The sequence below is a fragment of the Cryptomeria japonica genome, chromosome 4, assembly GCF_030272615.1.
Source record: "Cryptomeria japonica chromosome 4, Sugi_1.0, whole genome shotgun sequence".
NCBI lineage: Eukaryota > Viridiplantae > Streptophyta > Pinopsida > Cupressales > Cupressaceae > Cryptomeria > Cryptomeria japonica.
Genome location: NC_081408.1, coordinates 105,573,278 through 105,590,084, shown reverse-complemented (window position 1 = coordinate 105,590,084; position 16,807 = coordinate 105,573,278).

Here is a 16,807-nt window from a genome sequence, read left to right as displayed (position 1 = left end):
TCTGGCTTCTTCTTCCAAGTTTTCTTCATATCCACTTGAATAGTTTTAACATCAATGTTTCCTTTCAAAGTGACTTGTATATCATCCAATATATTCTTTCTCATCCTGCAGAATCTTGTTGTATGACACAGTTTGTTGCAATGATAGCAAATCATTCCAGGTGCTCTCCAAGGTCCATTATTCATTCTTCCTTCTACATGTTGCAGTAGTGTGACCGCTACCATGACAAATAAAATAGGTTTCTCTCCATCTGGTTGCCACTTGGTAGCCACCGCTACCTGACTGATGATTATAGGTATTAAACCGGTTTGGGTTCCGGTTCCTAGAGGGTTCGGGAAAAACTCCTTGACTCCTTTGAGGATACCTTCTAGTGTTGTGCATGATAGAACTACATTCAAATGCTCTATGCCTAGAATTGTTGCATGCATAACAATTACCATTGTGTCTATTGGGTCTAGGCTTATCGTTTAGAAAATAAGGAAAATTATTGTAAGCCTTACTTCTACATACATTAGCAGTGTGTCCTTCCTTGAGACAATTAAAGCAAATAGGTGTGAACTTTTTCTTACCTTTATCCTTTGGTGCCGGTTGCTTCTTTGATGCTCCATCTTTTTTTCTAGAGGTCTCACCTTCCTCATATTCAAAGAAACCAAGTCCATTAGTATTCTTTACCGGTTTAGCGATTCAAGCTTTTGGTCTAGCTTAACAATTCTCTTATTGAATTTGGCAAGTATTTCCTTTGACTCAGTGAGTTCTTTGAAAATAGCAGCATTGAATTCCTTTAAGATTGCATTCTCAGAAATAGCCATGTGTAGTTCAGCTTGCGTTTCTTCCATTTCCACTTTACTTTCATGAAGATGAGCGGTAAGTGCATTGATCTCATGCTTTAGCTTGGAGATCTCATGATCTTTTTCTTTTACTAGATCTTCAGCTTTCCTCTGGTTCTCAAGCTTTGTACACATTCTGATAGTTAGTCCTTCAAGTTCCCTTCTTAGGTTGGCATTGGACTCATTCAATTTTTCAACTTCTTTAACTAGGGCTTCCATGTCTGCTTCATTAGAAGAACTGTTTTCAGTTAGCTCCATCAGTTTTTCAGCATGCTCTCTTCTTTTTGCCTGAGAGGATTTATATTTGACTTTAAGTTCATCATAGGCTTTCTTTAGTCTGAGTGAGCCGATGAGTAAGTTCCCTCATAGTGTATTCCCCCATATCTCTTTCCAAGTGGTTAGACTTATAGAAAGGCTGGCTCTGATACCAATTGATGAATACTAAGAGGGGGTGGTGAATTAGTATACAAAAAAATAATGAACTCAAACACTTTAATAGTCTAGCAGTAAACGGGTAAAACAGTTTTGCAAACACACCAGTTAACACACATGCAAACAAAATAGAAAATAAGGCATTCACCCACAGAAGCACAATCACCATAACACAAGATATTTTGATGTGGAAACCCAAATGGGAAAAACCATGGTGAGATGAAACTCACAAGTAAATATCTGCAAAATAGTAACTGGACCGGTTAAGGTTAGACTGGCTAAGGTCATACAATGTTCTTCACCAAAACAAATCATGTTAGGAATCTCAATCTCTGTTAGGAGATAATTCTAATTAAAGACTACCTTATAAGAGGATTGCAGATCCACAGATGTGAACCACCTTGGTAGAGGATTTACAAAGGCTTTGCCAAACCTACCCGGTTAAGGGTTTTAGACTTGTCGAAGATGTAAGTAATCAACAAGTGAATGATCTAAAAGTTAGCATGGTATGCTTGGTTAGATCCCTTATATCTCATTGTTAATGCATTCCAGCATTACTTTAGTCTTCAGTAAATCCACAGTCTGTTATAGCACACAGACTTGATCTTCTCTCCTAAGATCGTATATACAAAAACTCATCAATCACTACAAACCCTATTAGCTATCCAACATCCCCAAAACCCTAGACATGATGTCCTTAAAAGGAATCTCATTTCATGTTGGTCCAATATGATTACATTGCAAGTTCCTAGGTTTAGTGTATCTAGACACATTTGGTAAAAAGGCACAAAATCACCGTCAAAGTGTCGGTGGATGATAACTCATCACAACAATATACTGGTTGGTAACTCATCATAGAGTATTACCGATTTATACAACTTTACCGATTACTGGTTGGTAACTCAGAGTAATACCGGTTCAATTATTAAATAGATTACTGGTTGACAAAAAAGAAGATTAGGAAAATGATAATTGCCTCTTTTAGTTCCTTTGCTCTATTTCGCTTGAGATCCTTGAACCGCTTGAGGTCTTCATGCCGCTTGAGATTGGTAAACACTCTAGAAAACACCGATAGCCTAAAGACTATAATACATAATACCGGTTTGGAACAAATACCAGTTGAGCATAATTCATACATTCAAAAAGTGATCTCATAGAAAGTGTGTTTCCATCAATGACAATCACAACATAATCATAAAAAATGCCAACACTTTTGATGTGTGTGATGATGTTACCTTATTTTGATAGGAAAATGTGTTTATCCCTTAACTAGTTTTGGGATTTGACAACTTTTTTTCTAAGAATATCTTGTTTTGATTGTTTTGGAATAGCTCTGACACTTTGATTTTGAATTTATGCCTGATGAAATTGAGTGAGAATTAAAATGGCTTCCCAAATTATTTTTAAAATTTTTCAAAAAAAGTTTATGTTTGTTCTCGGTTTTCTCAGTTTTGACTATGCACTAATCCAAAGACCTGATTCGCTAACAAATGCTATCAATGCACTATAGAAATATCTCAACATGCTAAACTACCCTTTTTATGCACTAACTTGCACTATTTGGTCTTAGCTTGGTCTGAATAAGTGATGCGCTAATATGTCCTTCCTATGCGCTACCCTTTGAACTTAAAGTGCTAATGTTTGCTTCCAAAGCACTAAGTTGTTGCTCCAAAGCATTGAGCTATTTTTAGGAAGCGCTAAGTTTTAGCTGTCGAATGTTTTAGATGGATTATGCACTAGTTCTCAGAATAGTTGCACTATGTTGACGTGTGGACACGCTAAAAGATGCTTTCAAAGCGCTAAATTTTTCTTCAGATGCATTAAAATGTTGCTTTCATGCGCTAAACTACCCTTTTTGTTTTGACTTGTTAGTTTTTCTATTATTTTTAACTTTTTCTCAACTATTATGGATGATTTTTTGAAGTATGAAATTCAAACATAGCATGAAAAAGATAACCATTTTTGCCTATTTTAAACAAAAAATGTATATTCTATGAGGATGTGTTCAAATCCCCAATGTTTTAACAGGTTTGGATACAAATAATGCAATTCAATCAGACTCTTTATTCAAGGGTCATCAACAACATCATATCCCACTAGTCTTGATACTCCATCAGCTCAAACAGCCTTGTCACCCCTTAGGGGGTGCCCATTTTTTTGTCTTTTTCTAGAAATTAACCCAAAGTGAATTGCTTCACAATTGAGTAGCTATCTTGGGAGATATATGGTGAGTAATCTTGGGGGTGGATTCTTCCCCACCCTTGCACTATGATATTACCAATGTCTAGATACTGACTCAACTCAAAGTTTCTAATGCTAAGGTTCGTAATCAGGCTTCATGTTTGGCCGTCAGTGATAAAATCCCTCAGGAGGCTTCCCAACTTTTAGAACAAAGGCTTTACATATCATAAAGATACTAGGGGAAGGCTAATCATTGCGTGAAACTATTGAAAGGGACTTTCGTCACCTTCTACTTTTGATTATAGTGGGTTGGAACACTTGGCGTCAAAGTCGTTCCCCTCACACCGGCCAAAAAATTGCTTTAAGGGTTTTTAGCTCTTTGGGAGGGTAGGCCTGCTAAAGGTTTTATTACTTGAAATACTGAAAGTGTAAGAGTGGTTTGGCTTTTTGATCACCCAATTAAGGTGAGAGAATATATCTTCCACTTTTGAGATAAGGCAAACAAGGTTTTTTTTATCCTTTGATATGCAGTGATTTGCTAAAGTCTATTTGGAGATGTTTCTCCAAAAAAGCATGGTATTTATTTTAGTTGCCAAATCAATGATTTTCTAAGCTAGTATAAAAATCCTGGTCAACAAAGAAAAGAGTTTGATTTGGTCAACAATAATAAATCAATAAAGGAGAAGAACTTCCCTCTTTTGGTTGGCTTCAAAAACTTTTGACAAATGAGGTTCTTTATCTTGCAAAAGTAAAGTGGATGCTTTTAGACACCAAAGGATGGTGAGGTTCTTTTTCCTTTTTAAAAATATTTGCAAAAGTAAAGTTTTCTTTTTCCTTTTAAAGCTTCCAAACTGAAGTGTTTTTCTCCTAAGAAAGCAAGAAATGGTTTATAGTTGTTGTTCTTTTTAGATACCCCAAAGTGAAATATGATTTTAATTTTATCCAACAAGAAAATGAAGAAAATTTAACTTAAATAACTTAACAAAGTTAGAAAAACTAAATTACTTCACTCCTAACTTTGGTAAAACAAACTCTCCACCCTGCAAATAAATCGTTAGTCACCTACAGTGAACCCATTTAGCAAAATTTTTTGTTTTGTGGATTTCTACAAGTCTATTTTAAGCTTCTGTTACAAATTTGTTTTCTGCTTGTGCCTGTGATGCACTACAGAATGGACTTGATGCGCTACAGAAAGGCACTGATGTGCTACCAAAAAGCCTTGACATGCTAAACTATTGTCTCGATGCACTAGACTATTTAATTAAGTCGTTGAAACCTACATGAAATAGTAAAATGGTTATGCGCTAAAGTTTGGTTTCTACATGCTAAGAGATGGTTTCAATGCGCTAAACAGTCAATCAGATGCGCTGAAGTATCGACCGAATGCGCTAGATCCTGCTCGCTACACATCGATTCTAGTTTTCCACACACCTGTAGAGATAGCCCTACACAAAAAATGATTTGATAAATGGGGTTATGCCCCACAGTGGGTGCCAGAAACGTATATAGGAAAAGTGGTGCAATGAAACAAAAATTACAAAATTCAATGACTTGCCCACACACCAATGGGACTCTTGGTACAAGTTATGGAGCTATATGGAATAGCTCAACTTTCCAAGGGGTGTTCCATTGTTCTCCATCTCATAAGACCCCTGAAGCCAATGCCTTTGCTCTTAGATCACTAAGAAAAGTGACTTAGGGATGACAATCATGAGAATGAGGGATGATTTTGATCAATCTTAATATGAATACAATCCTAACTATGGATAATTTTAACAAATATGAACTAAACTAGTGATGATAAGATGAAGAGATTAGTAAAAGACTATCCTAACATGATATACTAGTTTATATGATTAATTATGATGATAGAAATGCTTCTAAAATGTTTATTAGACTCTATTTCAGAGAGAGATTAAATGCTTGCTAAAACTGAGTATAAGTGAGATGCTAAAGACTTGGATCTTAGAATGAGAAAATGAGGGCTCTATTTATAGGAAAAATAGGGCAATGGATAGTCAATATTCGATGATCTTATCAAGGGTCGGGATTGAAAGTTATCAACCGATGTTTACAATTCTCACCAATGAAATGATGACAATCGTCAACATAAGACTACTTGAGAGGAGATGTAAGAAGCATTAAATGCTTGAGAAGACCTCATGGTTACCTTAGGAGGTAAGGGTTAAGGTTAGGTTAAGATTACCCATTGGATAAAACTTTTACCCAAAGGATAAACTCTTGCGCAAGGGTTAAAGGAATAACCATGGTCAAAGCAATGAATGCTTGATGAGACCCTATGGTTAGATGAGGGTTGAGTTAGGCAAAAAGTCTCTAACCATGCCACAAAGGGTTAGTTAACCATTAATGGTTTGGAAGACTTTGGGGACAAATTTGTAAGAGTCCTTCCAAATTTGGGGGTATTCAACAAGTTAGCTTGTTGAAGGCATAAAGGCTTTAATGCCTTTGGAAGACTTTACTCCAAATTTGAGAAGTGCCATTCTCAAATTTAGGGGAAAAGGATAATTGAAAGGTTCAGGCTATTTGATTAAGATTAGATGGGTTCTAGAAGAATTTAGAAAGGGGTTTTAAGAGACAAGTGGGAGATGTGGGATTTTGCAAGTGGGTGGGGAAAATAGAATTTAATTAAAATAAATTACTTTATTGTAATTCTGGTTATAAGTGGAGGATATAAATAAATTAGATTTATTCATTTGGAGTTAATAATTTAATTAAATTTAAATTTAATTAAAAGGAGAGATAAGGGATTTAATTAAATAAAATGATTTATTCAATTAAATGACATGAAAGGCTTAGGTGAATTTAAATAAATAAATTGAATAATTTATTTAATCAAATAGAGGAATGTGAGTGACTTAATTAAATTAGATTTAACTAAATAGAGAAATGAGAATAAAATGAACATTAAATATTCATTTAGGAATGTGGTCATTTTTATGCGTCTACACCTGCAAATGACACAAAGATTCAAAGTTTGTGATGGAGAGAAATTCTGAGGAATTGAATGCTCAATTTATAGATAATTGGAGAGGATTGATTGAAAGGTGGAACTTAGGTGAGCTCACATGTTGATTGCAGTTGAATTGCTCATTTGGAGGTGGAACATAATAGATTGAATAGATTAAATGAGTTAACTGATTGAGAAAAAGTTGATTGAAGGATGAAAAAGGATGATTGGAGGAAATAAAGAGGAGGAGATAGTTGACTGATTAAAAGCTGATTGAGAGCTTTATTTAGAAAAGGCTAACTAAACGATAGAAATAGGAATTGAAAAGATAATTGAATTAATTAATTTAGCACATGCCTGCACTTTGACTTTGATTTTCAATTTAATCTCTGCATGAGATTTAATTCAAATATTGAATTTATTTTAAATTCAATTTGTTATTTGAATATGTTTAGAACTTGACTTTGATTTTCAATTTGATTTTTGAAATCATGCACATGTATTTGAAAAGAAGAAATTAGAATAATTATGAAATTAGAAGAATATGGAGAATTAAAAGAATTAATTAAATTAGAAGAATTAATTAACTAATTAAATAAATTAAAGAAACTATTTAATTATTTAAAAATAGACTTTAATTAAATAATAAAGATTATTTGAATTAAAGGAGTTAAACCACAATTAATTAAATAATAAATATTTAATTAATACTTAGAAAAGGGTTAATGATTAGATGATTAGAGATAGAAATTGAAATTTAATTTATTTAAATAATAAAGATTATTTAAATTAAGGATTAAATTCATAATTAATTAAATAATAAATATTTAATTAACATTAGAAAATAATTTAAATGATTAAACAATGATAGAATTGGAAATGAAATTATTAGTAAGATGACGAGGAAATATGAAATTAGAAGAATAAGATTAATTAACTTAATTAAAGAATTAAAGAATTATTTAATCAATTAGAGGAATGATTAGTACATGATCAATGAGACATTTTTGGGTGTCTACATTTACCCCACTTTGAGACAAATTCAGAACGATATTGCTTCAAAGAAAACAAAAAATTTCCTACCCTAGTATGCCCCGGTGATGATTAGGGTATAATGCCCCCTCGAGATATTGTTTGTACATTAAAGACATGAATGATCTCTCGAAAAAAGAAGAATGTGAGATGAAAGATAGAAGAATGGTTAGTTGATTAGAGATAGAGATAGGTGATGTGAAGATGATATTGGGATAGAATATGAGAGAATGAACCTTAGAATGAAATAGAATAATGTTACATGACAGAAAAAATGATTTAGAAAAAAGATGAGAAATCATAAAACTATCAATAAATAGATGAGATGAGAATGAGAATGAATGACTCATGAACCTGTGTCATTATTTATTGCATAATATATATTCATCACTGAGCCTTACTATGTAACAATGGAGATTAGAAAATTAGGGTATAAGGAACCAAGATGTAAAGATATGTCATTAAAGAAACAAACATGTAGTAGAAAAGGAGTGAATCCCTCCATTCTGGGAAATACACTAGGGGTCGAGGTATGTGTGGCATTCACAAGTTGAATGCTCCTATCATAGACACCCACTAGAGCAATTTCCCTAGAACTTCATCGGTTCACACCACAAACAACAAACAAAGAAAAAGATAATGCCCATCATGACTCTATTGGCTTGATGATGATTGTAATGAATTCATCATATGTTATCATTGATGAAACACATACACACATATGTTTATATTGTCTACCGATATAACTTCAAGTTGTTTATACTACAACCGGTATGCTAGAGGTTATATTAAGAGGTTTATCTCTAACCGGTACTTTGTGATAACTGGTATATGCATAGAAGACAAACGATGGATATATTTTAAATGACATCAACATAAAGATCAAGCGGAGATTATATTGGGAGATTCAAAGATAATGGTTCTTATACTTAACTCTAATTGGTATTGATTGTTCTAACTGGTATTCACTGATTGTGTGATGAGTTATCATAAATCATGATGATTTATCCCACCGACAATTTTTGGCAGTATTTTTGTGATGAGTTATGATCACTTGACCAGATACACTGCATCGGTCAGTTATATATTACTGTAGATAGTTAACTTGTGAGTTCCATCTCACCGTGGTTTTTACCTATTTGGGTTTTCCACATATAAATATTTGTGTTATGGTGGATGTTCTACTTATTAAGGATGTTGTTATATCATTTTGGATTACATGCATTATGTTTAAAGTTTTGTTAAGTTCATCTATCGGTTAGTGTTTGAAGTAGTTTTATTTTTGGTGTCACTAATTCACCCCCCCTCTCAGTACTTTTCAAGTCCATCAATTGGTATGAGGTATGAAAGCCAAATGTCTTTGAAGACTAATCACTTAGAAGGGAGCCTTGAAACCACCATGGGGGACATGAGATACTTTGACATGGCTAGAGGGCTAGAAGCTAGTAGAAATGAGCTTGAAACCCTTAGGGTCAAACTGAAAGTTTCAAAAGTTAAAAGGAGAGAGCTAACTGAACAACTATTAGAGATATCTGATAATAGTTCTTCAGATGAGGCCAATATTGATTCTTTAGCCAAGGAAGTTGAAAAGTTAAACGTTGAAAATCTAAATCTGAGGGGAGAGCTAGAAGGTCTTACTATTTGCATGAGTCAGGAACTAGAAGCCAGAAGAGCTGTTGAAGATCTTATCAAGGAAAGAGATCATGAGATTTCCAAGATCAAGCGTGAAAATTCTACCTTGGATGAGCATTTGAATTCTGAAAGAGAAGAGAAGGAGAACTTATAGCTAGATCTTGAATTAACATCATCTCTAAGAGAGAACTTGTCAAAGCATAATGAAGATCTCACGAAATAGCTTACCAAAGCTAATGAGAAACTTCAAAAGTTCAACAAGAGTTCTACCTTGCTTGAGGAACAAATTCAATCACAAAGGATGAAAGGTGATACCTCTGAACTTGGTTTTCATACATTCGAGAAAGGTGAATCCTCTGGTACCAAGAGCAACACTCTTAAGAACAAATCTGCTCCTAAGATCAAGAAGCCTACCGGAAAGAAGGTCTTTCAACCTATTTGTTTTGTTTTCCATAAACCTGGTCACATTGCAAATGTTTGTAAAGACAAACCTAACAGAAATACAAGCTACAATACTAATGCTAGGTATGTGTCCAAAAAATTGGAAGGTCATTTCTTCACATGTAAAATGTATGGACATAAATCTGTTGGGTGCAGATATGGAGCAAATAATCCTGTACCACATATGCATCCAAGACCGAATGGAAACTAGATGAGGAATTTTGACAATCAGGTCAACATGAACAGAAAAAGATCCTACAACAACCAGTTTAGTCCATTTGAGATGGAAAAGGTAACAAATGTTATTTGCACCATTTGTAATAACTTCGGTCATGTGGCTATGACTGCAGAAGAAGAACTAGGAGAGGAAATGCAAGACCTTAGAAATCATCTAGTATGGCCTGCTATCACTACAACAAACCAAGGCACTTAGAAAATTTTTGTAGATCCATAAATATCAAACTGGTCAATTCTTCTAAGGATCAAAAAGGAAAGAAGAAAGTTAATGTTGAAGAAACCAGAGAGGAAATGAATCGGATATGGAAGAAAAAGAGTAATGACTCACTTGGAGAAGAAACTGTTCCTTCACCCAATGAAGAGAACCCTACACTGGTGAATTAAGCCTTTTAATATGGATAAGGGGAGCTTAATGGTAAACACACCTCCGAACCCCTTGAGATGAATGAGCGGTAAGAGAATTTTGAAGCATAAAATTTTGATAACTTTTTGCCAATATGCTATAAACCAGTTTTCTCCTTGAGCGGTGAAATTAGGGTTTCTAACCCTAATAGGTGAGCATTTAATGCAGTAGGTAAAAAGGAATAAAGTGAGTTTTTACTTTGTTATTTTTACCCTAACACATTCGAGAAAACAATTTTGGAGCACTTGTTGAGCTAAGAAAGATTGTTGGTTGATAATTGTTGAAGTTGCATTGTAATTTATAATCAAATTGATTTGAAGGTTGCAGTAGATTGAACTGGTGTGTATTTGGGCATTCAACTGGTAAATGAGGCAGCGTGCATAAAATAAGGTATTTCTTTGAATATCCTACTTTGAATCTTGTTCATTTGAAATGGCATCATCTTCAAAGTTTATAGAAAGGTTAATGATTACATTTGAGCTAGTGAAAGTTGTAGAGGTGGAACGAATTGTGTCATATAACGCATTATCACAAGTTCCTAGTGGAGTTTTAGGACAAGGGGATTTGTCGAGCTATATTGATTGTAAGATTGAGGATCTAGGATCACTGTACATTTACACTCAACCAAAATCCATCTGTGATGAGAATGGAAAGATTCAAACACAATATGCTAGGGTTTTTGAGAAAGGTTTTCACAATGTCGCTTATTTTCTAGAGTATTTTGAGGAAGAGCATATTAGAATTATTTTGAGTCGGGTTCATGGTGAGAACATATACCTAGAGAGAAATCACACAATTACTAAGGAAGCCATTTAGGTTGTAACTAGTTATTATTCAACTGGTGAAGTACCTGAGTTGAGACAAATTTCAAAACAGATGGTATACTCTCTAACCGGTTCAACATCTGACAACATGCTTTTTCTGTTAACAATATCAGGGACCCAGTGGTGAAACCAGCAACTATGGTTATAGGCTACCGAGTATTTTACTCTAGTAGACTAAATAGTGTTCTATCTGCAACAATTCATATAGCTCATAGGATGATAGTTGAAAATGCAAATTATGACCTATGTGAGGCTATTAAGAGACAATTGTTTCTAAATCTACAATCTGTCAAGAAGGACAGTAGTCTAAAGTTCAAGTACGGACAACTATTGATCGGGTTATTCTTTTATTTTCAAAATTTGTTACCAGAAATAGGTGATATTGAATTGTCAAAGGACCTAATGATATCCGCACAAATCAGGAACAACATCAAGGCTATAAAGAATACTTTTCCTGGTGCTATGAATAAGTATTTCAATGAGTTTCAGAAGAAGATGAGCATGAGAATGAGATTGCCTGAAGATGTGGTAAGTCATTTTGCAAAAGAAATTGTTTTCACAGTTACACCTAATTTTTGTTTGATGCAAGCGATTGAGCCAAGATAGGAAGAAATGGAAGATATGAGTTATGAAGTGAACCATGACTTACTAGTTGGTTATGCTAATAAACTATTAGCATCTCCTAAAGATAAAAAGAAGGCAAAATTGGATATTATGGTAGTCCAGGATGCTCAAGCCAAAACCAGTATTGCCCTTGCCACAAGTGGGAAAAAAAAGAAAAAGAAAACTAATGAAGCATCTCCATTGATGAAGAATAAAAGGGTGACTTAGAGTATCCAAACCAAAAAAGAACAGACACCTAAAATATATACAAAGAAGGAGAATATACCGAAGAAAATAAATCAAAAGCTTATTCTCCAAGAAGAATATGAGGGTACTGATACTGAAGAAGAACCTAAGAATATGAAAGCTACCAGTAGAGTAGAAAAGTCAGTAAAGAAAGTGCCAAAGGCAACTGTGCCTATTGATATCTCAACTGTCAAGCCTGACACTCATTTTGAAAGAATAATGAAGACATTAGGGAGGAACAAATTTGATAATTTCATAGAACATTTTGATTCATTCACTGAAGATGAGAAGAAGCAAATCTTTGAACAGGTAATCACTCATTTGTGTCATTACAGTAGGTATCCACATGATCTTGAAAAGGATATCTCAAATTATTTGTACATTATTTTGTTAAATAAATGGGAGGAAGCTATAAAATTGGAAAAAGAAATTATTGATGAGATATTTATTTTCCCAATTTGTCTAATGATGAAATAAGTGCTTTAGTTGATCAGTATAAAATTCAATTTTCTTTCAAAGAAAGGAGATTGAAGCTACTTAGTGGAAAGAGGCTAGTTATTGAGATTGAAACACATCAAATAGCTAGTGAAATCAAACATATGGAAGAGTTCATCCATTCCTCGAAGAATGAGGATGATGTTGTCAATTGACCGAAAATGGATGAAGAAGAGATTGTACAAGCTGATGAGGTCTATCCTGTCAAGGATGACACCATTATTCATGTTGATGATGATGTTTAGAATACAATTGATCTATCTAGAGACAACACTGCACAAAATATGGAACCTCCTGTAATCACTGATATATAGGTTACATTAGTTGAGCACCCAACAACTCAACTAAAAGTGGTCAATCCATCGGAACTTGAACAACCGGAGAAACCCCAATCTCCATCGGTTTTGAAAGAAACTCAGAAGGAGTCTATGGAAATTGTTGTCACACATACTTCTGAAAAGGAAATAGAGAAGAGTCAAGAGAAAGAAATCATTAAGGTTACATCCTCTGAACCGACAAAGCCATTAGTCACTCTGCAAACTAATGAGGATGATGATGATTCATTAGGCATTTTAGGGCCTATCATTGTTGATATCATGAGAGTAGCTAAAATGATGAAAATTGCAAGTGTTATGCAATCTAGAGTGGATAAGAAGAGACTTAAAGAGCAAAGGGTTAAAGATAAAACAATTCAGAATGCAATAGATATTCTATCTAATCTACTACCAGAAACTTGTATAGCACATCTTACATCCCGTATTAGAAAACTTCATCAGTTGGTTGCCGAAGCATCTGATCAAATCAAGTCACTTGAAGAAGTAGCACAAACATATGCTGAAAAAATTCACAAAAAGTATGGGGAGAAACTTGCAAAGGACATTGATACTAGAAAAATGGCTCTATCACATGATAAAACTTTATTGGGAAAAACTATTGAAAAAGGAGGAAAATATCTTGGTTCTACCTCTAATGTTTCATTCTGTTACTCTTATATCATAAAAAGTCAAATAGAAACATAGAAAGAGCTAGAAAGGATATGCAATGCATATGTTCCACTTCAGGACTCTATATTTGCTTTTAGAAAATATGTAGGTGTTTTGCACAACAAGTTGGATACTCATGATTATGAGAAAGAAAAGATACTCCGATCTCTAAAGGAACTCAAAATTCTACTCACATCGCAAGTGGACATACTACAGAGAGCCTACTCCAATGCATAAACTATCTTAGCAACTCCAGAAACCTGCACACTGGATTCAATGGAAGGAATTCATACATGGCTAATGTCTACAAAAGAGTACACTAAGAACAAGGTAGTGACTTGGACAAATGCCATATCATAGTTGAAGACAAACTTTAATGTTATTTTCATGATACTAGCTTAAGCATGAATCTTGATTCAGTTTTTTTTAAGTTGTTGTTGTATATGATGAACACTTTGATACAAATTATATATATATATATATATAATTTTTCAATTTGGCATTATTGTCAAAGGGGGAGTAGAAATATGTATGTGTATTTTTGAAAATTTTGTATAATGTATGCATTAAGGGGGAGTATGTATATGTGTAACTTTTATTTGTATGCACACTTAGCGGTATTACTATAAAATTTTCTAAGTGTTTCCATCAATGCCAAAGAGGGATATTGTTGGCTTGATGATGATTGTAATGAATTCATCATATGTTTCCATTGATGAAACACATACACACACATCTGTTTATATTGTATACCAGTATAACTTCAAGTTTTTTATACTACAACCGGTATGCTAGAGGTTATACTAAGAGGTTTATCTCTAACCGGTACTTTGTGATAACCGGTATATGCATAGAAGACAACCAATGGATACACTTTAATTGGCATCAGCATAAATACCAAGCGGATATTATATCAGGAGATTCAAGGATAACAATTCTTAGACTTAACTCTAACTGGTATTGATTGTTCCAACTAGTATTCACTGATTGTGTGATGAGTTATCACAAATCATGATGAGTTAACCCATTGACAATTTTTGGCAGTATTTTTATGATGAGTTATGATCACTTGACCAGGTACACTACACCTAGGAAATTGTGTTATGATTTCTTTGGGCCAACAAGAAATCTTAATATCTATATATTGACATCACAATGAATTATTTCATATGAGTGAAAGTGATATGTTGTGTGCGAAAGTGAAAAAGAGTTAAGTTACAAAGTATGCAGAAGAGCAATGTTGAATATGTTTAGAAGGATCGTATCAAGAAAAGTATTGTGCTACTCAGACAGATCAAACCAATCTTGTTTTCTAACAATTATAGAAGAATTCAAATCCCCTAACTGGTTAAGCTCTAACAAGCTTCAATGTACAAATCCTCTAACAGGGTGATCCATTAGTTTGGATTCAAAACTCCTCCACCAAGGTTACTCCTAACAGGGTACTACCTTTCACAGGGTATAAGCTTCTAATAAAGCTTTGGGATCTCTAACAAGATTCGCTCCTAGTAGAGAACTTTTTAGACCCTAACCGATCAGTTATCTATTACTGCAGATAGTTAACTTGTGAGTTCCATCTCACCATGCTTTTTACATATTTGAGTTTTCCATGTATAAATATTTGTGTTATGGTGGATGTTCTAATTATTGTGGAGGTTGTTATATCATTTTGGATTACATGCATTATGTTTAAAAGTTTTGTTAAGTTCATCTTGATGGTATGAATAAGTATCTGGTAGAATACTGAGAGGGGGGTTGAATCAATATACTAAAAAACTGATACAAAGTTCTCAAACTCAAACTCAGTCAAACAAAGTAATCATATCTCAGTCAAGATCAATATTCATAAGAATACTTGACATCAACCCATTTAACTATTATGAAAACTTTAATCTTGTGAATATCAACAATTCTTAATCATAACTCAACATATTCATCTCTTAATGCTTCTACTTAACATGTCTTATCAAAGATTAACCAAATCAACAAATAAGATCACAACCACAAAAAGCATTCACCACTTGACACAAATGGTTATACGTGGAAAACCCAAATAGGTAAAAACCACGTTGAGATGAGACTCACAAGGATAGTTATCTAAACTCTTTTGAAGTTTTCCCTGTTAGGAGCCAAAGCCTGTTAGAGCTTTACAATAAGTCATTTTAAGAACTAATTCTGGTTAGGAATCACCCAGTTAAGGAATTTACAAATATGCCTTGTTAGAAGCACAATACCCTATTAGGAGTAACCTCACTAGAGGATTTAAGAATCCAAGATAATGGACCACCTTGTTAGAGGATTTTGTAGATCAGAAAATTGAAAATCATCAAAGCAATAGCAATTAAGATCACCACAAAACCTAAAGCTGTTATGTAAGCAATCCCAATCCAATCAATGAATACATAAAGACAAGATATTCAAATCAAATGAAATCGAAGCAAACTAATGCATATATCTCCTTCATGTGGCTCCATTGTTCTTCTTTCACCTTCAAATTTGATGTGGATCTCACCTACAAGTGCAAAATGCAAGTGGAAAGCAAGTTGTTGATGAAATTCGCAGTATAAGGTTACTCAAAATGTGATTGATCTCCTTCATTGAAGAAAATCATCCAATTTATAGACAAATTAGAGAGAGGATTAGATTAGCATGAAGAGATTGGAAAGGAAATTCAAATCAAGAGTGGCAAAATTATGACAAATGTATGACAATTTCTATGCAAGATTTATGACAAATTATGACAAGATTGAAATTCCATTCCCATGATAAAAGGGAAGAGAGAAAATAGCCTCCATGATTGCAACAAATGGAAGCATAAACATAGGAGAAAATGAGGGAATGAAATTAGGGGAAAATTTAGAAAAATTAAAGAAAATAGGAGAAATATAAATTAGGTGAATTAATTAATAGGTTTTCATCCATTAATTAATTCATGAAAGAGAGCTAGGACTAAATAAATAGATTTATTTAACCCACAAAGAAGAAGAAAAGGATTAAATGAACAAATCATAAAACCCTAGAAATAAGAGGACAAGGAATTAGGTCAAGACAACAAGAAATTAATGTAGATTTGATCATGATTCTGATTGACAAAGGACCAATGTTGATAAATGATTGAGATTGGTTGACAAAAATCAATGACAAATTGACCAAGATTGACAAGGAGATCAAATTGATAGGTGCCAATTGATGAAGAGCAATGACTAATCGATCCAAATTGACATGATTGAAAAGGACAAGGATCGATGATGAATAGATCACAAAATGACAAGATTGACAAGGACAAGGATCAATGACCAATAGATCACAAAATGACAAGGCTGACAAGGACAAGGATCGATGACGAATCGATCACAAAATGATGAGATTGACAAGTTGATAATCGCAAATGAATACTAACAAGCTAAAGATGATTGAAAGATTGAAAAGAGGACAAAACCCTAATTCTATCATCGATTAGGATTGACAATGTCCAAAATGATGATAAATGAGCACGCACCATG